This window comes from Neoarius graeffei, chromosome 4 (genome assembly GCF_027579695.1).
Source record: "Neoarius graeffei isolate fNeoGra1 chromosome 4, fNeoGra1.pri, whole genome shotgun sequence".
In the NCBI taxonomy this organism is placed as follows: Eukaryota; Metazoa; Chordata; class Actinopteri; order Siluriformes; family Ariidae; genus Neoarius; species Neoarius graeffei.
Window position 1 is genome coordinate 16,151,740 of NC_083572.1, and position 25,971 is coordinate 16,177,710.

Sequence of the window (25,971 nt, forward strand, 5' to 3'; positions counted from 1 at the left end):
AGACATGTGGGCTAGGTCAACTGGCTACTCTAAATCGCCCATGAGTGTGAATGGTTGTTCGTCTCTGCCTTAGCCCTGTGATAGATTGGCGACGTGGCCAGGGTGAACCCTAACCCTCGCCAAAGTCAGCTGGGATTGGCTCCAGTTTCCTCTGTGACCCTGATGGATAAGTGGTATAGATAATGGATGGATGAAAAGCCTGCAAATAGCTAATCACAGCTAACTCTTTGGAAAAAAACATTAATATTCCAGGCTTTCCTTTTTTCTTTTATTTCAGTCACTCTTCGATGTACGGAAGAGCGATAGCTCCACTAAGAAATACATATTTTTTTTTACATTTCTGAGAAAAAAACTCAGAATTTTCGAGATTAAAGTCAGAAATTTTCAAGAAAAAAGTCACAATTTTCGTCAAAAGTTTTGAGAAAATAAACTCGAAATTTTCGAGAAAAAGTCACAAACTTAGGCTACCAGGAAGTACCAGGTCATTCAGAGCTGACGGAGACTTAGTCTGCTACTACTGTGTTTAGTGCTGCTGAAATTGACATACGGTAGTTCCACTAGTTCCAGGAAGTGGCCGTAGAACACAGAAAGTGCGGTAAAGGTAAATGTAATTCGTTTCTACTTAATCTTTGCTTGTTATGTAGTGGTTCTGTGTTAGTCTCTAGCAAACAGAAAGCCGCTGCCTAGAAGTATTTGAATCTACGTGAATCACATCACCAACCGACTTCCTGTACCCCTGTTGTCACAACTCTGAATTCCATGGCTCTGGTCTCAGCCATTCATGTCTACCGGCCGCGAGTGAGTGTCACTTCCGTATGGAAGCCCGCCTTCTACAGATTTCTGACTTTTTTTTCTCGAAAATTTCGACTTTTTTCTCGAAAATTTTGACTTTTTTCTTGAAAGTTCTGACTTTTTTTCTCGAAAATTTCGACTTTTTTCTCGAAACTTTTGACTTTTTTCCTCGAAAATTTTGACTTTAATCTCAAAAATTCTGAGTTTTTTTCTCAGAAGTTTCCAAATAAAATATAAAACCCTGGCCCTATTGCTCTGCCGTATCAATGCAATACTGAACTGGATGGCGTTTACTTTTTTGAGGTTCAAGGAATCATCTTATTAACTGGACCCATCCCATTTTCTCAATAAGACATAGAAAGCATATTGGGGTTTTTTAAAGGACAAAAAGCATGAATACATTCAAACAAGTACATATGAGAAATAGAGTTTTTTATCTCAGTGTATCTCCAAGACGGACTTTATCCTCAGTCTACCAAACTTCTCCAAAGACTTATCTTCTTTATCTTTCAGGAAGTTTCGCCACAGTTTTGCCTGATCTGCGTCGCTTTTGTTGTTGCATCAAGGCTGCAGCCATAAGAACAAAAACCTAAGTTGTAGTTTTCAAGCGAGTTGTATGCCAAGGTCTATGAGCAAGAAGAAAGCAAGATTTGGGAGACAAACACAAGCCGAAAATGTTTGTTCAGCCTCTGTAATGAGGTCATAAGAAAAGCTACAAAGACTACACGGCCAATTATTTCATTCTATCTCTTTCTTTCTCTCACTATTGCTTTGCTTTTCTTTTTTATTCTAATCTCTAATCTCCCATTGTTCCAAAGCAACACAAAGGGCTATGACATCAAAACAGACGACTATCAATCTATCCAATGCACACCACGCTTCCCTTATACAGCATAAAAACTGGAGCGCAAGAGAGAGAAAGGAAAAGAGAGGAAGAGCAAGCAAGGCTGAGGAGCGAAGGAGAAAACAAGGAGAAAGTTAGATGCCATACCCCAGTCATATAACAGTTACTTTGGCTTTGAACTTAAAAACGTCACATCATCAAATGCGTCCCAAGTAATAAGCCACAAAGACATGTGAGACTTCAGATGCTTTGTTTTTATCTGTGCTCCACTGATAACCTTTATTAATCTCGAATTTTGGAGTCGCAACCCTTTCTTTGAAGCTCCGGCTGTTGCTTTCCTGTTGTTTTTTGTTGTTGTTGTGTTTTTTGGGTTTTTGGGGGGTTTTTTTGGGGGGGGTTGCATAGAACGCAGGTTGTGGTTGAGAGATAAAACACTTCTGAGCCATATTAAGACTTGAAAGTCCCTTGGCTATTCACTGGCGCACATTTGATGTTGTTCTTTGGTCCTCGGGCAAATTAGCATATCATTTTCAAAAGCCGTCTGGTGAATACAATGCACAAGCATGGCACATTTGCTAAAAGTCACCACTGATGTGATATTGTGTGGCAGAGTGAGACATTAAAACAGTGATATGCTGATTGCTTAGAAAGAATGAAGTGTCTTTTTTTGGTGTGTGGGGGGGTCCTTTCACTCAAAATGTCCCTGTTCCTTTTCACCACCATTGTTTTCTCCTTTTTCTCTTCCCGTCATCCTACTCCTGTCTCCTGCGTTTAGTTTCTTTGAATATTGAATGTGAAGGTTCCTTAACTTTGTGTTTGCAATGCTGTCAGCCTGCATATCCACAAAAAATATTCTCCATTGACACAAGGGCCAAAATTTCTCCTTAGCTACCGGAGGCTTTCTTCTCATGAAGAACAGCAAAAGATGCACTGAAAGGCTGCGAGAAGCTCAACACTCGCTCAGCGTCTGCGAATCTGTCATTGATCTATTATTAATTCCCTCGTATCTGATTGCAGCTCAGTCAAACAAATTGTGCAGATGGTGCTTTCTAGGCAGTCTATCAATCTCAGTTCAGCCATGTTGCCTTATTATGACTATTATTATTATTTTGTTTTATTTTTTGTAATGTAGGATGGTTAGGCTGATGTGAAAAATTCATTTCGCTGCTGACGTTTAACTCCAGTGACAGATGGGTTTTGATCAGGTCATGATGAAGACCCCAAAATGGGCCTTTAATGTGTGTTTGGAGATGGGGGGTTATCGGAACAGATGAAAGACACCCCAGGATGGGGCATCTGTGTGTTCCAACCCCTCATTATTAATGCTAATGCATGGCGCTAGTGGCTTTGATGTCAAGAGCACAATAGTGTGTATGATGGACATATAGCCTGGCATGATCCTGTGTGTGTGTGTAGTAGGGCACAAGAGAACAGTGGGAAATCAGTGATCAATCATGGCCTATTTTTGATTAATGCAGCGAGAGAGAGAGAGAGAGAGATGCAACCTTAATAGATAGGAGAACTAGCCACAACTAGACACAAAATATAGACACAAACATAGGAGAACGAGTGCAAAACTAAACACAAAAGGCCTAGAGACTATTAAAATCAGAAGGACGCTAGCGGAACCAGGACAACCAGCGTAAAATACTTCAACCATACTTCATACTGAACACTGAGCTAGCATTGATCATATTTCAGATTAAACAGTGTTGTGGAAATGCTAATCAAGCTTGCATTAAGCTTATCGGCTTTATAAATCCAATTGAAGCTAAAGGTCTAGGTCATCGAGTAACATCTGTCTAGCTGAAGCGCTATTGTTCGGCTCCCACGTCTCCCATTTGCTGCATTAGCATATCAATGCTAATAGTTGACACCTGTTTTTGCTCTATGAACAAACCACTACAACGAGACAAGAGGTCAGTCATCTTCCTGTCAAATCTGTCAACAGAAAGGTTTCTGATCCGCAATAAGCCGGGCGTCGGCTGGAGCGGTGTTGCGTTCGGCGTTGTTCAAGCATATGTTGTGTGTGTGATGGGGGGTAGGTGATGGAAGAATGGGGGGGTGAGTTTCATATTCATTCACAGCTGGAGATGATGATCCTCCCCTTGGCTCCCTCACTGCTTTCGTCTCTCATATTCCAGAGAGGAAAGCAACAACGAAAGAAAAATAAGAAAGTAAGGGGGGGGGAACACCAGAGTGCGCTTTTATCCACCTCAAAGCTAGAGGCCTTTTGAGCCAGCCTCAGATACTTAGCGCTTCTCTGCATTGTTCTATTTCGAGACGTCGCTTCTTTTCTGCTTGAGTACTGTATGAGGAACAAAGCGAAATCGCCCCTTCCATCATATTCTTCTGTCACTTCTTTCTTAGCTGGTGGGCGAAAAACATAACTTCCTCAGATGAGTTTTCTGTCTAACTTACTTCAGTAGCTCGTATCTTACTTTGGAAAAGAAGTAAAATTGATGTTTGGAGGAAACTAGAGGCCTTAGGGCCTACTGTACTGCAGGAGGGCTTGACTTGGGGCTGGAAATCAAATAAAAACATTAACACTGTTATCCCAGTTCTGACAAGTGTAAGCTCTTTGTGTCTGTTTTATTACTTCTCTTTCCACCAAGGGCACACACATTTACAGGGGGTTTAGTCTGGAGTGGAAATCAACACTCATATTCAGACACTTTCCACCCACCAAATCTGGGTAAAATTTACCAGCCACTTTAACGGCTATCTTTGCTGAAAATAGTGTGTGTTAGTATTATCGAGAATATGCATACACCGATCAGCCATAACAATAAAACCACCAACAGGTGAAGTGAATATTGATTGATTATCTCATTACAGTGGAACCTCTCAATGGGTGGGGTATATTAGGCAGCAAGAGAACACTCAGTTCTTGAAGTTGATGTGTTGGAAGCAGGAAAAATGAGCAAACATAAAGATGAGCGACTTTGACAAGGGCCAAATTGTGATGGCTAGATGACTGAGTCTGAGCATCTCCAAAATGGCACCTCTTGTGGGGTGTTCCCAGGATGTAGTGGTTAGTACCTACCAAAAGTGGTCCAAGGATCCAAAGGACAACCGGTGAACCGGCGACAGAGTCATGGGTGTTGAAGGCTTACTGATTCACATGGGGTACGAAGCCGAGCCCATATGGTCCACTGCTGAAAAAGTTAATGCTGACACTTTACACACTCACTGGCCACTTTAATAGGAACTTGTTCTTGATTCTAATGGTGATGATACACGGGGCAACTTTTTGGGCAATGTTGCCGAGCAATGTTGCTGGCAACGGGCAACTAGGTGAGACACAGGGCAACTTTTCAGGGCAACTAACAATGGGCAACAACAGTTAGCAACGGCAGTTTACAGTTAGCTAAAAAAAAATCGATGTCTTAATTTTTGCTGTGACCATTTAATCAAGCTGTCTGTTGTTTTTTAGAGCTTTGGTGAGGTAAATTCCTCCATATAGAATATTAAAATAACAACTTACCGGCGTAAAAACAGATGAGGAGTCTCTCCATCTCTTCACTCCACTGACACTGAGCGGCCGCCATATTTGTTTGAAATTTCTGATCCGAACCTCACCGGAGGTCACATGACTCGATACTCGCGTTCTGATTGGCTTATCTCAAAAAGCTGCCAGAGATTATCAAAACCATTCAGAAAGAAACAATGTTGCCCAATCTCAATAGAAAAGAGTCAAAACGCAATTGCCCAGCAACATTGCTCGGCAACATTGCCCAAAAAGTTGCCCCGTGTATCATCACCATAAGATTCCTGTTCTTGGCTGGCAGGAGTGGAACCCAATGTCGTCTTCTGCTGTTGCATGCTGAGACGCTTTTCTGCTCACCACGGTTGTAAAGAGTTGCTATGAGTTACTAAATCCTTCCTGGATATAACTCAAACCAATCTGGCTATTTTCCTCTGACCTCTCTTATCAACAAGGTGTTTGTTTCCACCCACAGAACTGTCACTCACTCACCCAGTGTTTTTTATTTTCCACATCATTCTGTGTAAACTCAAGAGACTGTTGTGTGAGAAAAACCCAGGAGATCAGCAGTTTCTGAAATACTCAAACCGGTCCATCTGGCTCAAACCGACACCCATACCACAGCGAAAGTCACACTTTGAGATCACAGTTTTTCCCATTCTAATGTTTGAAGTGAGCATTAACTGAAGCGCTTGATTTGGATCTGCACGATTTTAAGCTTTGTGCTGCTGATTAGATAACCGCATAAAACAGCAGGTGGTTGGGTGTTCCTAATAAAGTGGCCGGTGTGTATATTCTAAAAGAATATACACTGTATATTCTTCCAAGTGTCCAGCGTTTACCTTGATGACGCTTTGCACACTACTGGCATTATCTTAACCAGCTTCATGAGGTAGTCACCTGGAATGCTTTTGTGCCTCGTGAAAAGTTAATTAGTGCAATTTCTTGCCTTTTTAATGAGTTTTAAGACCAAACAGTAAATAATAAAAATACAATAAATATCCCTATTCCACAACTGTAGTAATCCATATTATGTCAAAAACTGGTCAACCACATAAAGACACACGACATCCATCTTTACTTTAAGACATAAAGTGACTTAATTATTAAAAAATAAAAAATAAAATTATATAAACATGATTTACGTTGCACTTTTTCTGTGCTCTCAGTGTCAGTATTTTAGAGATAGTGTCGGTGTTTTGTTTTCTTTTGTTTTGTTTTAACCCACCTTCCCACAGATCGGCATTTTAATAAAGTTTTATTCTGTCTTTATTGTATTCTACTTTCATGTATTGTGTGTATATGTATATTTTTTTCTGCTTTTGTCATCTTTTTTACCTTTAGGTGTGGGAAAGTGAGCGTTGTTATGGTTATGTTGGTCTGCAGGCCCAGCAGTGTGTGCACGACCGTGGGAAAGACAAGAAAGCACGAGCCAGCCGCTGTGTGCCGGAGTTCACAGTCATGCAGACATAAAAGGATCTGTGGGAGAAAAGGTCTGAGAGATACCAGATGAAAACTGAACACACACACACACACACACACACACACACACATATATGCACAAGCAGCCACATTCACACACACACACACACACGCATCAACACCGGCCTCCAGCTGTTCTCTGCAGCAGGTGCTCCAGTGTGTTTCTGTGTGTATGTGCAGATTAAAAACATGGGTGTATGGGATTATAGTGTTTGTGTGTAGGTAATACAGGATGAGTTAGTGACATACAGGATGCTGGCGTGTGTAATAGTTGAAATACTATGGAATAGAGGTCCTAGTTGCTGTATATCTTCTGCTTTATCAGTGTATCTCTTTATATTTTTAATTGATGTGTTTTAAATGAAAACACATTTATCAATTCATCCAGAAGAGATGGATTTTTAAATGTATGACCTCGATCAACATCAAGCTTGTGCGAAGAAGCAAGAATTTTTCCCCCTCTGCTGTAAACCCCAGCACATACAGTCGTCATCCCCTCGGCCCTCATCACCAAGAGCGGCGTGTATCTCTTACAAAGAACAACCAGCTCTTGTTTATATGTATAAAGAAATAATCAGATCTCATCCATCTTAAGATGTGATGTCTTAAAGACAAGCAGCTTGACAGACTGGAGGCACGCAGACACGGCGAGGCAAGCAGATCTCTGGCTTTGATGAGACATAACAATAGCCAAATCCCCATCCAGTTTCTATTTAAGTTACTGAAGCCTGCTGGAAAAGAGGCAACTTTTCCAAAGTGTCTCAGAAGCCGGTGCTTTAGGTGAGCAGAAGAAGAAAAAAAAAAACGAGCATAATGTTTATGCATTAGAATTTCAAAGCGCTTTTTTTCTCAGCAAGAAAATTCAGATTCGAAAGGTTCTTCTTGTTAGAAGAAGATCTGAGGATTTTTTTCTTTCCTCCCTCCTCCTGTTCTCTCTCTCTCTCTCTCTCTCTCTCTCTCTCCATGTTGTTACCACAAGAGTGACAAAGCCTTATTCAGGCTCAGTATGTTGTGTGTGTGTGAATCCTAAATTAAATCCAAAACTTATCATCCAGGACTCTTCTGGATGATGGGACATTGATATCCTGGTGGACAGTGGGTGCAAGGCTGAAGAGTTCACCCCAGATGGACACCAGTCCATTGCAGAGCATCATTCACACCTACAGGGCAATGTAACAGTGTAAATCCACCAATCAGCATGTTTTTTGGGAAGTGCGAGGAAACCAGAGAACCTGGAGGAAACCCATGTGGACACAAGGAGAAACATGGGGAAACTCCATGTGGATAAAAACCATAAGGTAGTTCAAAAGTTGCAGAATATAGTAGTTGTACAGTGTTTTCATGTTAATGGCAGGAAATTATTTGTTAACTGTATCAGTTGATGGAAGCATGTGTATGAATAAATAATAGAAGTGCTCAGATGCTTGGAAGTGCACGCATCTAGTAAAATGTTTTATGCAGTGTCTAAAATGGATCAACTGAATGTTTCTTCTGTCCTGTTGATTTTCCTGTTCCACCAACCCTCTTTAAAAGTTAATGTACCACCCTCAATATTTGGGTGATTCCACTATTGGGGTGCCATTTGTGTCCAACTGATATCATTTCCAACAAGGGCACACATTAGAGTGCATACCTCCACCAAGCCACATATTATCAACATCAAAATCAAAATCACTTGAACCTAGGATAATACGAAAGCTGTCCACCAAATTTCATCCAAATCTGTTCACTACTTTTTGAGTTACGTTGGGAACAGACAAAAAAAAAAATCCTGGATCTGGATCCTGGATCTGCATACATATCTGGATTTGCATCAAAATCTGAACAATTGTTCCTTGGCCCATGGCCCACCTTTCCACCAAATTTCATCAAAATCTGTTCACTGCTTTTTGAGTTATGTTGGGAAAAGACAAACAAACAAACAGACAAAAACATAATCTCCTCCAACAAAGTTGGCGGAGGTAAATATGCATGTTACGTAACGGTAAAGACATTTACTTCCATATATACTGTTATCAAACATCATGCGTCCTTTTTGAAACATCATTTTCCGTGAATCATCAGTTATAGGTTATGAAAAACATATATTTTGGTTCACAGCATTCATCTCACTTTGTTACACGAACATATTTAGCTGTACGGAATATTCCCCAGTTCACGAGTTCGACCGAAAGTTGCATCATCTGAATTTTCTAAAGGTCATGGGTGCCAGTTAATCACGTTTGGGGTGTTTTTCAATGTCAAGAACTCTTTGGTAGGACAGGACGAGTCCTTCAGAGTCAAGTCAGGTCCTTCAGCGGTTAGGTAAGTGTGTGTCATTGAAAATTGTAAGTGCACATAGGATTGTGGGTGATTTAAGAACACAGAGGATACACACATATGCATGCCTGAAAATTCTCTGAACAAAGAACTTGGACCTTGGTAGAATTCGAAACATCTGAGACATCGGAATAGTCCATTGATCATGTGGCATCCTTGAAATACAGCTGTTATGGTCATGCAGCCAAAGAAATGCCAAGATATTTTGTTTAAAATGAGATATTGTTGATAATGAGATAAAAAAATATTGTAAATTTAGTTAGTTAGTTAGTTAGTTAGTTAGTTAGTTAGTTAGTTAGTTAGTTAGTTAGTTAGTTAGTTAGTTAGTTAGTTAGTTAGTTAGTTAGTTAGTTAGTTAGTTAGTTAGTTAGTTAGTTAGTTAGTTAGTTAGTTAGTTAGTTAGTTAGTTAGTTACAAAAGCAAAATGGCAGCCCAGTTGTGGAATCCCACATTTACAACACATCTGCACTGATTCAACAGGGTAAAAGTTTCGAGTCTCATCCACTGATTGCCCTGCATCAGCACTTTAGTTCTTATAGTATATTTGCTGCTAAGCATTATGCTAAGTTGCTAACTCCCAGCTTATTTAGCTTTTAAAATGGTGTACTATATGTCCATTTTTCTTCACCGTGAAATATCAATCTTTCTATGACATACGTTCAGACTATTAGACGTTTAGAAATTATTGAGGTTCTTACATAAGCTGCATAAAGCATCGCTTGATTTATTAATACCTCCACTGGCCTAATTCCTTCTTTCATGTCCTTGTCTTTATCTGGCAAAGCTTAAAAGGACCAAGAAGGAGGAGTGAGCGATAGCACACTAAGACGAGAAAGAGCTGAGCGCAGCACCCTAAAAGTGTGATTAGAAATTCGCATGCGTTTCGCCTTGAAATCTACGGGGGGCCTTTGAAGGTTCCTTAATGAGAACGAATCAAGAACGGAGTGGAAGAAAAAAGTGGAAGCCGAGGAGAAGAAACAGGAGGAGAAAGCAAAAAGTGATCCTGGGCTTTGATGGCAGTGGATCTCGGCGGGGCGTAACGGGGAAGCGTAGGGGTCCGGGTGAAGGTCCCGGGGGTGGTTGGGGTTGTTTTTGGGGAGTGAGTATGTATGCTCTGTGAGTGACTCCATAATAAGATAGTTTCCAGACATCATTGTTTGGGTAAGTGTCACATGAGAGAGGGGAAACAAAGAGAGGCTTGACGAGAATATGATGAAAAGGCATTAAAGCATTTACAAGGCAAATGATCCCTGACCCTGTTAGACTCCCAACTCCCAACTGGCAAGACATCCACTTTCTCAACTATTAAATCTTGAAGCACTTAGAAAGTTTAATCACCCTTGATAGAAGTAAAACAGTGATTTGAGGCAAGGACTCTTGTTAGATGTTAGTTTTGCCATTAGACACTACACAAGTGTTTGTACTGGGTCATTCAGCATTATGAGGCGTTCCCCAAGGCTCAATTCTAGGTCCTTCTATTATTTAACTTACACATGCTTCTATCAACTGGGGCAATTAGCAAAATGTAATGGTTTCTTCCCTCATTATGCAGACAGCACACAAATATATACTGATATACTGTATACTGTATTTGTCCTTAGTGCTCCTTTTTAACTGAGTAGACTACATTATTCTGCTGTTGAACAAAAATGAGACAGAGGATGTTGTTATAGGAAATGAAGCATAAAGCAGGGGTTCTGAGAACTTCTGCAAGCAGGGATCCTTTTTACCGTAAAAGCCCACACACCTCTCAGTACAGATTTATTTTCAAAACATTATGTATATGTGTACAATAATATTTGGTCTGTTTAGTGGATCCAAAGATCTTTGTTCCTGAATTTTCCCACATTAGGTTGAAGTTCTTGTATCGAGGTTTGGATTAAACCTTCTTATCATATATATAGATAGATAGATAGATAGATAGATAGATAGATAGATAGATAGATAGATAGATAGAGAGAGAGAGAGAGAGAGAGAGAGATAGAGAGAGATAAGAACTCAATTATACAACAATAAATGTAGAAATGTAATAGCGGAGGCACCACTGTAATTTAATGCAAATTTTAAAAAGTATGCACTCCCCAGCTATGCTTGCAGAATCTAGTTATTTGAGTCTAGTGGTCTAGTGATAGAATCCTGGGTATGACTTTAAACTGCAACCGGTGGTGAGTCTCAGGTCTAGCAGGACTTGAGTATTGGGGAAAATGGAGTTACCCCTTAATCACCATTGCTCCCAGGTCTACTCTGACCCAGAGTGGTAGCACCTGCCTGGGTTCCAGCTATGGGTTAAATAGTACATCACTAATAAGGCGCTGGCACCAGGGCGCTTTTCGGTGCAATGTAGCAGATGAATCCAACAGGGTCAATGGCACACCACCAGATGGCATGCGGAAGAGCCACTCAAATGGCCAATGGATGGCATCACTCGGCAAGTCAGTTGTGACTGCCAGGCAACTTCCACACCCGTCAGGTCTGCGGCACTTTTGTGCACCACTTAGCATCAGGTCTGGCGGTCCAGAGAGACAATACGATGGGGGAATGACATCGTTTGTCTTACCTTGCTGTGCAAGGTGCTTTGTTAGGAGAGGAGAGTAGTATGCAAGAGCTCAGGAGGCCAAATATTTCGTGGCGGCTTGGCTGGGCTTTTTGTGCTACCAGTGCAGGCAACTCTGTTGCTCTGGTGCGGGCCTCGTAGCCCATCTGTGTTTCTGTGCATTCTAATGAAGCAGTCATCACCACTAGCAATGGACAGCCAACAATCTAACAATAGCACCTTCTCATTCATTCATTCAATTATCCAATCAGCCAATCAAGTGGCAGCAGCACAAGTCAAGGACTTCAGTTAACGTTCACATCAAATAGCAGCACAGGGAAAAATCAGATCCCTGTGACTTTGACCATGGCGTGAAACTTCTGAATCACCTGGTATTTTCAAATCCACAATAGAGTATATTGTAAAAACAATATAAAGAAGTCAGAGGAGAATGGCTAGATGGTTTCAAGCTGACAGGAGTGCTACGGTAGCTCAAATAACCACTCTTTACAACCATGGTGAGCAGAAAAGCATCTCAGAATGCATAAGAAGTCGAACTATGAGGCAAATGTTCCTGTTCTTCATGTATAAGTGACATCACACTTGACGTCCAAACCCGGAAGTCCACCATGTTGGATAATAACAACAACCAGGAACCAGAGCTTCACATGTGAGCTGCTGCAATGCTTTGTGATTTTCTTTTGATTTCATTGCCTTTGAAGGAAGACAATGCCTACTTTGTGTGCAGGATATAATTGCAGTAATAATGCTACTCATGACAAAGAGAAACAGTTCTTCAGAATTCCCAAAATAATTAAAAATGGCGACAAAACAGATGAAGAACTGTCCAAAGAACACCATGTGCTGTGGTTCAAAAACATACATCGTAAGGACTTAACTGAGGAAAAAGCTAATTGCACCCATGTATGTGGTGACCACTTTATATCAGGTAAGAGTTCATTGCTAATTAAAGCTGTTTTCTACTGATTAAATTGAATTTTTGAGCTTTAGCGCGAACACTCTGCTTCTCACCTTGCAGGAGCACCAGCAAACCTACGCAATAAAACAAATCAGGATTGAGTAACAACACTCAAATTAGGACATAATACAATCAAGATGAAAACTCATCTCGCAGTATTAAGAAGCAACAGGATAAATGAAGGATCTGCCAAGAAAGCCAGATTAGAAGCAACGCAAACTTTAATGAGTTTGGATACACAAGGAGACAGTGTTGTAGTTGAGTTGCTAAACCTTGAATCCAAGTCCAGTCTCGAGTCTCCAGTGTTCAAGCCCGAGTTAAGTCCAAGTCATTAAAAAAAATTTCGAGTCAAGTCCACTATCCGAGTCAAGTCCAAAAACAAGACTCCAACTGCACCATGTGATGGTGGCTGTTGCTACCTTTACGTGAAACCATCTCTGCTACTGTGTTGGACTAACGTTACTGCTTGACTGCCCCATTTTAATTAATAGGCTACAGATAAAAAGCTTGTTCATTGCTCAGCAAGCCCCGCCCACTATCAACAGGGCAAATAACATTGCAGAGGGTTAACACTCGCTAATTCATTGGTCAGCAAGCAAGCCCCGCTATCAACAGGACAATGAACATAGCGTGTCACTTACTTCTCTGGGTGGAGTCTTGCCAAATGACGATTGAAGTTCGAGGTTGTCCCCGTCGTCTCCTCGATAGTTCTTCTGCATATGGAACACATAGCAGTGCATTTTTTTCCACTGCACGAGAAGTCTGTATAAGCAAAGTGGACAATCCTAGGGGCTTCTCTCCAGGCATTTTAGTGCCATTAACGTTAGCTTGTTCCTCAACATGATGTAGGAATAGGTGAATGTGCATTCTCTTGCATGAAATTAGTATAAACATTAATGTAGATAGAAATATCTTATTGCAAATTATTATGGCATGTTATAAAAAGAAAGAAAAACTGAGTCCTCTTCTCTAATTTACGAGTCCGAATGCAGTTAATGCACGAGTCCAAGTCCAAGTCATCAGTGCTCAAGTCCAAGTCAAGTCACGAGTCCTTAAAATTAGGACACGAGTCGGACTCAAGTACTACAAGCCTGCAAGGAGAACAATGTGGGTCAACTTTGCCAGGTGAGATATTAGAGATGCCATTCCAGTCACCCAGTAACTTCATTTGACTTATGCACTTTTTGTTTTACAGACAATGAAATTGTGCCTGAAACGCTCCCAGCAGAGATGCACACTGAAAGTGGTTCCAAACAGAACTCACTGGGTTACAAATATCTCAAATGGAGCAGTGCAATGGAGATATGACTTGTGAATTGGTGGAACTTAAGAAAAAAACATTGGATTTAACTTGATAAGATTGCCAAAGTATGCTGTGTCTTGTGTACAACCCCGATTCCAAAAAAGTTGGGACAAAGTACAAATTGTAAATAAAAACAGAATGCAATAATTTACAAATCTCGAAAACTGATATTGTATTCACAATAGAACATAGACAACATATCAAATGTCGAAAGTGAGACATTTTGAAATTTCATGCCAAATATTGGCTCATTTGAAATGCCATGACAGCAACACATCTCAAAAAAGTTGGGATGGGGCAATAAGAGGCTGGAAAAGTTAAAGGTACAAAAAAGGAACAGCTCAGAAGTAAAGATGGCTCTCAGAAGTAAAGATGGGAAGAAGATCACCAATCCCCCTAATTCTGCGCCGACAAATAGTGGAGCAATATCAGAAAGGAGTTCGACAGTGTAAAATTGCAAAGAGTTTGAACATATCATCATCTACAGTGCATAATAACATCAAAATATTCAGAGAATCTGGAAAAATCTCTGTGCGTAAGGGTCAAGGCTGGAAAACCATACTGGGTGCCCATGATCTTCGGGCCCTTAGATGGCACTGCATCACATACAGGCATGCTTCTGTATTGGAAATCACAAAATGGGCTCAGGAATATTTCCAGAGAACATTATCTGTGAACACAATTCACCGTGCCATCCGCTGTCGCCAGCTAAAACTCTATAGTTCAAAGAAGAAGCTGTATCTAAACATGATCCAGAAGCGCAGACATCTTCTCTGGGCCAAGGCTCATTTAAAATGGACTGTGGCAAAGTGGAAAACTTTTCTGTGGTCAGACAAATCAAAATTTGAAGTTCTTTATGGAAATCAGGGACGCCGTGTCATTTGGACTAAAGAGGAGAAGGACGACCCAAGTTGTTATCAGCACTCAGTTCAGAAGCCTGCATCTCTGATGGTATGGGGTTGCATTAGTGCGTGTGGCATGGGCAGCTTACTATACACATCTGGAAAGACACCATCAATGCTGAAAGGTATATCCAGGTTCTAGAGCAACATATGCTCCCATCCAGACGACGTCTCTTTCAGGGAAGACCTTGCATTTTCCAACATGACAATGCCAAACCACATACTGCATCAATTACAGCATCATGGCTGCGTAGAAGAAGGGTCCGAGTACTGAACTGGCCAGCCTGCAGTCCAGATCTTTCACCCATAGAAAACATTTGGCGCATCATAAAACGGAAGATACGACAAAAAAGACCTAAGACAGTTGAGCAACTAGAATCCTACATTAGACAAGAATGGGTTAACATTCCTATCCCTAAACTTGAGCAACTTGTCTCCTCAGTCCCCAGACGTTTACAGACTGTTGTAAAGAGAAAAGGGGATGTCTCACAGTGGTAAACATGGCCTTGTCCCAACTTTTTTGAGATGTGTTGTTGTCATGAAATTTAAAATCACCTAATTTTTCTCTTTAAATGATACATTTTCTCAGTTTAAACATTTGATATGTCATCTATGTTCTATTCTGAATAAAATATGGAATTTTGAAACTTCCACATCATTGCATTCCGTTTTTATTTACAATTTGTACTTTGTTCCAACTTTTTTGGAATCGGGATTGTACTTTGTCTATGAAAAGAAAATAGAATTAGCCTAAAATAGTACGACTTGCTTGCTTTTATTGCATGCTTTTAGACTGTACTCTATTTTGTCAAGGATCTTTACTTTTTTTGAAATGTCAAGGTTTGTTGGGTCAATAATATAAGAACAAGAATAATTAGAATATAAAAATATGTTCAGAAAGCATACTATTTATGTACATGTCCTTGCATTCTGGATTTGTATATCATTCAACATGGTGGCGGGTGCATACGTCACACTGTTTTTGTCATGTGGTTGCACACGAAGAATAACCCGATATATTAGAAGTGAAAACAGATTTGTTGAAAATTTGTTTTGACTATGTTCATCTCTGTTGTTAATTAATTAATTAATTAACCAATCAATCATTTAATTAATTAATTAGAAGTTTAATTTCTCTCTCATTTCTCCAAAGTACTTGTTTTCAAACACAGTATTTAAATAAGTTTACGGTATGATGTTCTTTGTTAAAAGTCTTTGTTCACATGAGTAACCACAGAGCAAGAGCTGCTACACTTCTGTCTTATCTTTCCGAATCAGTGGGAGTTTGGTGACTCTTTGAACCGGCTCAGTTTTGAAGAGGGCTGTTCAAAGGAACCTGTTCGCTTATGAGCTGTTCATCTTTTTCCCTCCGTCTTTTCTCTTTCCTCTAACAGTCTTTGAAATCTGTCACATTCTCCTCCAATTTAGCAGCAGGAATCTTCTCCCTTTTTCCCCCACAATGCACATCGCAGTTTTAGAACTGCTTAAAAGCTTTTGCTGGCTCTTTTTTGGAGCTTGGGATTAAAAGTTTGCCAATCACACCTGATTATGAGGTGCTTCTAGGCATCTCCGGTTTTTGTCTTTTGTCATCTGAGGACAAAAGCATGAGTGAAACTTTTCCGTTGATGTGAAAACTCAAAGTATCCCGTTTGAATCGCAGGTTAATTATGATATCCAGTGTGGCTTGAAAATTAAACCAAGATTAATGTTCACAAAGATGCTTATCCAGTGACCTTCGTGCTGAGATTACTGGTGAAAATTTAGTGTACATTCACTTCCATCCCTTGTTCCTAAAGCGGCGGCTACAATTATCGACAGTCCATAATTATCGACACCTTTTCAGATTTACCAATAAAAAACAATTTTACAAAGATGAGTTTCAGTTACAACAGTTATTATTGGTTAATTAATCAACCAGAAGCTCCCCCTCGGCCTTTGATCTTGTTGTCTGATGACACAGTTCGGTACCTGAGATGGATTTTTTTGCACGATCAGCAATTTGAGGGAAACCCAGACGTTATCATCACAGGTCAACATGGTGGAAAGATCATGGACATGTTTTTACTTATCAAATTCACCAATATTTTATGATCTCCTTGCCGAAACCTACTTTGTTTCTTACACTTTCATTTCACAGTTGCCATTTTGTATCTAAATGCGCGTTTGAGAAGTCACGTGAGGTGTCGATAATAGTGATCATTTTCACCGGTGTGCACTATTATCGACACCCTGTGGGATTAAGTGAAATTTACAACTGCTATGGATCGATCTTTGTGTAACATTGCTGAAGTAGATGAAATACTTTAAAAAAATAAAAGTGCTGTGACTTATAATTATTTTTTTTCTGATTCATAACAGAATGGAATGTTTATCGAGTATTTGGAATCCTATTGCAATAAATAGAATTAGACCAGAATTAAATTCCTAGCATATAAAAATTTACATGCTTGAAATATTCAGATTTTTCTCTTCCATTCAGAATTTATTTTCAGTTTGTTGTAAATATCTACCACATATTACAATATCAGTAGACATTTTATATTTTTAGATGTAAATTTAAAACCTCAATTTAAAAAATTGGCCTTTGACCTGGATTTTCATGTGGTTACAATGTCAATTGCCTGTTGACATATATTGGTAAACTAGAAATTAATACAAACAACAACGAATGATTAACAAAATGTGATCTATGAAAATACTTCGAAAGTGGCTAGAAAGTGGAAAAAAAAGATTTTCTGACACAGGTTAAACATCATCAGTTCATTTCTCTACAAACATTAGAATTACTTCCTCATTGACGTAAGTACCGACACCCATATATTTATATAAAATATATTCTGTACTAAATATGTCTATGTAAAACAAATTTTAAATAAAAACTGTTTTGTTAACTTAATACCACATACCGATTATTTTTGGTTTGTTATAAATAATCATCTGGATGTCGATAATTGTGGAACGGTGTCAATAACTGTGGACAGAGGTGTCGATAATTGTGGAACGGTGTCACGTGATCTGACATGCTAAATAATCGGGAATCAACTCATTTTTTCCCAATGGAAGTTTGTGTAATTATTCATGCACAATTTGCATATTGAAAGCCTTTTCTACTTTTGCAATGGCCAAAAGATCATTAAGGTGTCGATAACTATAGCCACCGCTCTACTTTTAGAATAACGAATCTATGAACAGCTCAATCGAGCTGATAATTTCAAGGTCTCTGGTGTTGATTAATGATAAATTAGGTGCAGATGTGAGCTCTTTTAGTGCTCTTGTGCAGGGGCACCGCCAGAAATTTTGGGCCCCATGAAAGATTAGAATTTTGGGCCCCCCAACTTTGCCCACCCTCATCACAATTGCACTATTGTCATTATTTGACTTTTGATAGCCCATGGACCTTGAGTTTGTGACTTTGTTATTACATTTTATGTATTAACCTACCAGGGACTAGATGAAAACTGGTCAGTGACTAATTCTGGTGCATTTACAATCACAAATGAAAATTCAAGATTTTGCCACATGCCTTCTTGTGCTAGGACAATTGGTAGTGAATTGTGTGATGTGACTGCTAATAAATCACAGAAAAAGTTTTCTCCAGCTCCTCAATTTGAAACCAATGGTTTAGAATGTGTGAACATTCCATACACGTAACCATGTCAAACACTTGACTGGTGTCCGTTATTAGCAACACTTTAATCTAGCAAACTGTATATGGCGCTCGCTCATTAAAAACTTCAATCCTAAAGCATTTATGGGTTGTATTGCTGCTTACCTCCTTCTCCAAAGGGGGGTTCAGTGGTTTGGTAGGGCGGAGGTCCCCCTGAGGCTGAATCTGTGCATATTTAGGGCACCCCATTAGTTATGAAACTGGTTATTAGCACTAGTTATTAGCACCAGCATAACGTAATATTTCATCTTGTTTATCACACAAGTCAGTTCAGTTATTAAAATGGAAAAAATGTCACTGTACAAACTGTAAAAGTGTTCTGTTGATAGGCTAATCCAACCACATTCATACTGTTCATTTACCATTCGCTAATATTTTGAACACACATGTGAACGATAGCGACCTTTCTTTGGGAAAAACTGAGTGACCAGTTGCCTGCCTCTCCGGCCCCTCTCAGCTTTCAGCTGCCTTTCTTTACGTTTTTGACAGCCACTCTTCATATTTAGCGATCATAGACTGTACGCACTCCACGGCTGGCTGGCTGGCTGGCTGGCTGCTGCACCGCGACACAGCAGCAAGTAGCGTTGCACTGATCAGCACAAAGATTTAACGCATCGCGCTTCTACCAGAACTGGACCATACCATTTCGCAAAAGGGGGAGGGTTAAATGACAATATGTTGAAGAACTCAAGAAATAGACAACCTTGTTCAATTAGCTCATTTTACCAGATGGAATATTGCATTGTTGTTATTTCAAAAGTCTTATTAAAATCATTAAAAGCATATTATCAGCCCCTTAAAGGGCCCCATGGCAGTGCTGGGCCCCTAGAATTGTTCTAACCTTTTCCCCCCTGGCGGCACCCATGCTCTTGTGTCTTACGATCTAGAGATGAATGATTCTGAACTAGTTTTGAATAGTTTTTAAATGAGTTCTTTGGCATTAAATTTTAGTTGTTTCCTTTCTGTAAGAAATCTTTGCTGTTAAACATTTTCTTTCCCACACATACTCTCACGGGGCGGCACGGTGGTGTAGTGGTTAGCGCTGTCGCCTCACAGCAAGAAGGTCCTGGGTTCGAGCCCCGGGGCCGGCGAGGGCCTTTCTGTGCGGAGTTTGCATGTTCTCCCCGTGTCCGCGTGGGTTTCCTCCGGGTGCTCCGGTTTCCCCCACAGTCCAAAGACATGCAGGTTAGGTTAACTGGTGGCTCTAAATTGACCGTAGGTGTGAATGTGAGTGTGAATGGTTGTCTGTGTCTATGTGTCAGCCCTGTGATGACCTGGCGACTTGTCCAGGGTGTACCCCACCTTTCGCCCGTAGTCAGCTGGGATAGGCTCCAGCTTGCCTGCGACCCTGTAGAAGGATAAAGCGGCTAGAGATAATGAGATGAGATGAGATGAGACATACTCTCACACTGAGATTTCCAGTGTTTTTTTCTCTACTCCACCAGGTGGCACCAAAGAGGAAACCTGATATTGGAATCTTCAGCCTGATCCAGTTTGTCAAGGTCCTCAGAAAAAGGTGAGTGTCTTTACCAGTCAGTCAAAACCCTCAGCATCACTATCCAGCCGACAAAGATAGAGATATATAGGGAAAAGCTTAGTCCAGTATAAGGACTTCATTTATCTCAGGAAAAGCTTGTAGTACTTGAGTCCAGGACTCGGACTCGAGTCCGACTAGTGCCCTAATTTTAAAGATTTGTGACTTGACTTGGACTTGAGCACTAATGATTCAGATTTGGACTTGGACTCGTGCATTAACTGCATTCGGACTTGTAAATTGGAGACGAGGACTCAGTTTTTTTCTTTATTTTTGTAAGATGCCATAATAATTTGGCACAAGATATTTATATTTTATCTACATTAATTTTTATACTAATTTCATGCAAGAGAATGCACATTCACCTGTTCCTATGTCATGTTGAGGAACAAACTAACATTAATGGCGTTTAAAATGCCTGGAGAGAATGCCCCTAGAATTGTTCACTTTGCTTATACAGACTTCTCATGCAGTGGGATAAAATGCACTGCTATATGTTCCATATGTTGAGAGCGGGGTTTGCTTGCTGACCAATGAACTAGCTAGTGTTAACCCTCTCTCATGTTATTTGCCTTGTTGATAATGGGGCTTGTGTCGGACTCAACTCGGATCAGTAGTGGACTCGACTTGGACTTGACTTAAAATTTTCTTTAATGACATGGACTTGACTCAGACTTGAACAGTGGGGACTCAAGACTGGACTCGGACTCAAGGTTTAATGACTTGACTACAATGCTGTTTCGGGAGCTCCATCTCAGGCAATGCAAGATTGGAGAATGAATTGATATACAGGCTTGGGAGAGCAAGTAAGGGCTTCAGCAAACTGCAGGAGAGGCTATGGAAGAACCACCATGTTTCTGCCCGTGTCAAGTGTAAAGTATATCATGCAATAATACTGTCATCCCTACTGTATGGAGCAGAGACCTGGACCATCTATCGGACCCAAGTGAAGAAATTGCCCTCCTTCATGATGAGGCATTTACAGCAAATAATGGACATCACATGGCAGGATAAAATCACCAACAAGGAAATTCTGCATCATGCAGGGCTTCCATCGATGGAGGAGATGCTCACTGAAAAGAACCTGAGATGGCTCGAACATTTTCATAAGATGGAACATCATCAATTGCCAAGACAAATATTGTACTCTGAACTTTGCAATGGGAAGAGGGATCAGGGAAGGCTACATCTGAGATTCAAAGATACTGTGAAGAGGAACATGAAGAGGAAATGTATCGATATAGCTAGATGGCAGTACCAGGCAAATGACAGACCCTCCTGGAGGGCTTTGGTCAGAAGTTAGAATGGAACCAACAAAAGAACAGTCATTGTCGAGTCAGCAGACTGCAAATGATGATGACGATGATGATGATGATGATGATGATGATGATGATGAGTCTGCATATGATTACTCTCATATCCCTATCTCCAAGGCTTACCAGAACTATTTGTGTGTATTCAAACAAAGTGAGGCAAAATCCAAACAACCAATAACTGGCAAAGATTTTCACCCAGATACACCAAGAATAGTGGAACTGACTACCTACTACTATTACTGGTACTGACTACTAAGGTAGGGCTGTCCCTAAAAATCCTGTATGAATAAGGTTGTATTTTCAAGAGATTAAGTCAAGTCAAGTCAAGTTTATTTGTATAGCGCTTTTAACAATAAACATTGTCGCAAAGCAGCTTTACAGAATTTGAACGACTTAAAACATGAGCTAATTTTATCCCTAATCTATCCCCAATGAGCAAGCCTGTGGCGACGGTGGCAAGGAAAAACTCCCTCAGACGACATGAGGAAGAAACCTCAAGAGGAACCAGACTCAAAAGGGAACCCATCCTCATTTGGGCAACAACAGACAGCCTGACTATAATATTAACAGTTTTAACATGAGGACAGTTTCGTTGATGTTATAACTCTTCATTGATGGAAATTTGAGTGCAAAACTGTTCATGATAACTGCAGTCCTAAAGTTAGCAAGACAACTGTAGTCCTCAGCCATAAAAGCATTACTGCAAAAGTCCAGAGCATCCTCCAGGTATAACCCTCAACTGTCCTCATGGGGCCGTCCTTCACAGGAGCGGTGCGATAAAACTCCGACCAGACACAGGGCACCAGGATGGATCAAGCAGGTCCGAGGGGCAGAAGAGGCCAGCATCTCAATCCCAGGACCAACATGGAACTCAGAGGGACAGATTGGGGGGGGGAGAGAAAACACATGTTGTTAGGTATGCCCTAAAAATGACAAGTATTAAATCTGTGTGGTAGGCTCGCAGAGACGAGAGTCTTTACATCAGGCATAACACACAACAATGGCATGTTAATATGGTAAAAAATATATCATGACCTGCTCTGGCTGGATGCTTGATTGGGTGATGGGAGCACACTCCTCAGCAATGATGAGATGCAGATGGGACCCTTAGGGCTGGCCAAGACAATTCAGTTACATTTCACCGGGTCTGGGACATGCGACAGAAAATCTGACGGCCGATTCCCTGCAGGCTACGATAGCCAGTCGAGGTCTCCACCCTCTCCACCAAAAGATTTCCTGTTGACTCCATGTAACTCAGAGGGACAGATTTGGGGTGGGGGGGGGAGGGAAAGAAAACACAGGTTGTTAGGTATGCCCAATGTCACCTGAATAAGTAGGAGCAGTATACATATTGCACCGAGTACAAGCAGGGACTCCGGCAACTAACTATGACAGCATAACTAAAAGGAGAGAGCCAGAAGGTAACGCAGGCATGAGGGAGCCCTGGGACATAAAGCAGCCAGCCACTACACCGTCAACAAACTCAAGTGAGCAAGCGAGTGGGGACTGACAGCATCCATACATCCCAGTTTACCAAAACACTCTATGTCTGAGGACCCTCTAGATCTACACCTTTACCTCATAAACACCATTAACAAAAGGCTTGACTAAACAGATATGTTTTCAGCCTAGACTTAAATGCTGAGACTGTGTCTGATTCCCGAACATTACTTGGAAGGCTGTTCCATAACTGTGGGGCTTTGTAAGAAAAGGCTCTGCCCCCTGATGTAGCCTTCACTATACGAGGTACCAGCAGATAGCCTGCACCTTTTGATCTAAGTAGGCGTGGCGGGTCACAGAGGAGCAGTAGTTCACTCAGGTACTGTGGTGCGAGACCATTTAGTGCTTTAAAGGTCAATAGTAGTATTTTATAATCAATACGAAATTTGATTGGGAGCCAATGCAGTGTGGATAAGACAGGCGTGATGTGGTCATATTTTCTAGTTCTAGTAAGGACTCTTGCTGCTGCATTTTGAACTAACTGGAGCTTATTTATGCACTTATTGGAACATCCAGACAATAAGGCATTGCAATAATCCAACCTGGAGGTAACGAAAGCATGGACTAGTTTTTCTGCGTCACGCAATGACATTAAATTTCTTATCTTTGCAATATTTCTGAGATGAAAGAAAGCTATCCGGGTGATGTTATCAATGTGAGTTTCGAATGAAAGACTGGGGTCAATAATCACTCCGAGGTCTTTTACTGCTGCACGTGAAGAAACAGAAAGGCCATCCAGAGTCACTGTGTAATCAGAAAACTTACTTCTAGCTGTATGTGGTCCTAGCAGATTACAGTTCTTTCCATCTTCATGTGGGTTTCCTCTGGGTTCTCTGGTTTCCTCCTACCTCCCAAAATATACTAGGAGATGAATTGGCCTTTGTTGAGAATCAGTGTGTGCATGGTGCCAAGAAATGGACTGGTGTCTCTTCAAGGGTTTATTTCCATCCCTCATCTAATGCTCCCAAAATAGTCTTCAGATCCAAAACAACCAGGGTGTTTATGATGGTAAAGCAATCAGAAACAAGCCAGACTAGCAGCATACCAAAGTAGCCCAAAAGCAGGAAGGCTTCCTAAGTGGTAGCAGAGCTTGTACCAGTACTCAGGTGAATTTGACTTCTGCTTACAGGCAGGGAAAATGTAATGAGTGTGTGTTATGTAGCCCTTTGTGAGTGTAACTCACTTCCATTTGCAGAGTGAGGCTCCTGGCTCCAGACTCCTGGCTGAAGAACAATGTGACGTTCATGATTATGACTGTGGCATGGTTACAGGTGCCTGGTTGTTAGTGTCCAGCTGATCCCCTGGGATTCTAGAGTTTACACAGAATGGTTTGAAAAACAAAAAAAAATCATCCAGTGAGTGTCAGTTGTGCAGGTGGACATGCCTTGTTCATGAGAGAAGTCAGAGGAGAATGGCCAGACTTTGAGAAAGTCCAGTGTGACTCAGATAAACACTATTTACAACCGTGGTGACCAGAAAAGAATCTCAAAACACACAAAATGCAGGCTTGTAGTACTCTAGTCCAGGACTCGGACTCCAACTTGTCCAACTTGTGTCCTAATTTTAAGGACTTGTGACTTGACTTGGACTTGAGCACTGATGACTTGGACTCTGACTCGTGCATTAACTGCATTCGGACTTGTAAATTGTAATCGAGGAATCTGATTTTTTGTAACATGCCATAATAATTTGGCATAAGATATTTATATCTACATTCATTTTATACTAATTTCGTGCAAGAGAATGCACATTCACCTGTTCATATGTCATGTTCAGGAACAAACTAACATTAATGACATTAAAATGCCTGGAGAGAACACCCCTAGGATCGTCCGCTTTGCTTATACAGACTTCTTGTGCAGTGGTAAAAAATGCACTGCTATGTGTTCCATATGTAGAAGAACTATCGAGGAGACGACGGGGACAACCTCGAACTTCAGTCATCATTTGGCAAGACTCCACCCAGAGAAGTAAGTGACATGTTATGTTCATTGCCCTGTTGATAGTGGGGTTTGCTTGCCAACCGATGAACTAGCTAGTGTTAATCCTCTCTCATGTTATTTGCCCTGTTGATAGTGGGCGGGGCTTACAGAGCAATGAACAAGCTTTTTATCTGTAGCCTATTAACTAAAATAGGGCAGTCAATCAGTAACGTTAGTCCAACACAGTAGCAGAGACGGTTTCACATAAAGGTAGCAACAGCCACTGTCACATGGTGTGGTTGGAGTCTTGTTCTCGGACTCAACTTGGACCCGACTCAGATCAACAGTGGACTCAACTTGGACTTGACTCAAAATTTTCTTAAGTGATTTGGACTTGAGTCGGACTTGAACACTAGGGACTCGAGACTGGTCTCGGACTTGAGATTTAGTGACTCGACTACAACACTGATAAAATATCAAACCTAGAGAGAAATTGGGGGATCTTCTTTAGTGTTCTGCCTGATGGCAGGTCCGCTCTGACAGCTTCCGCCATCAAAGTTTCCAGGGTAGAATTACAGTAGTGATTTCCCGTTGCCTTCTACTGGATTATTATAGAGGTTTTCTCCTCTCAACCATTCACACCTACGGGTAATTTAGAGTAGCCAGTTAACCTGGCCATGTGGCTTTGGACAGTGGAGGAAACCCATACAGACATGGGGAGAACATGCAAACTCCACACAGAAAGGCCCCCGTCAGCAATTGGGCTCGAACCTAGAACCTTCTTTCTGTGGGGCGACAGTGCTAACCACTAAACCACCATGCCACCCAAATGAGGGTATACAACATCAGAAAATCACATCATATTCCAGGCTGGGCTAATGTTCAGTAATCCTATGCCCCATATCACTTTGGATTCCAGTTCTTGCTGACAGAAGGGGAACACAGTATGAAGGTTTGATGTGACTGAAATGCTTTTCTGCTGACTACGGTTGTAAATAGTGGTTATTCTTAACTTACTTCTATAATTATCACTATTATCTTGTTTATTGCTGATTAAATTGAGTGCAAATGAAAACAAAGAAGCAGTGTTTGTGTTTAGACAATCAATGTGTTGGTGTCTTTCGGTGTAGTCATAATGAAACTTTACTTGTAGCTGAGAAACAGGCAAAATACAGTATTACAGTTCTAGTTTCCAGAATTATACTGTACAGGAGGGCAGCACGGTGGTGTAGTGGTTAGCACTGTCGCCTCACAGCAAGAAGGTCCGGGTTCGAGCCCCGTGGCCGACGAGGGCCTTTCTGTGCGGAGTTTGCATGTTCTCCCCGTGTCCGCGTGGGTTTCCTCCGGGTGCTCCGGTTTCCCCCACAGTCCAAAGACATGCAGGTTAGGTT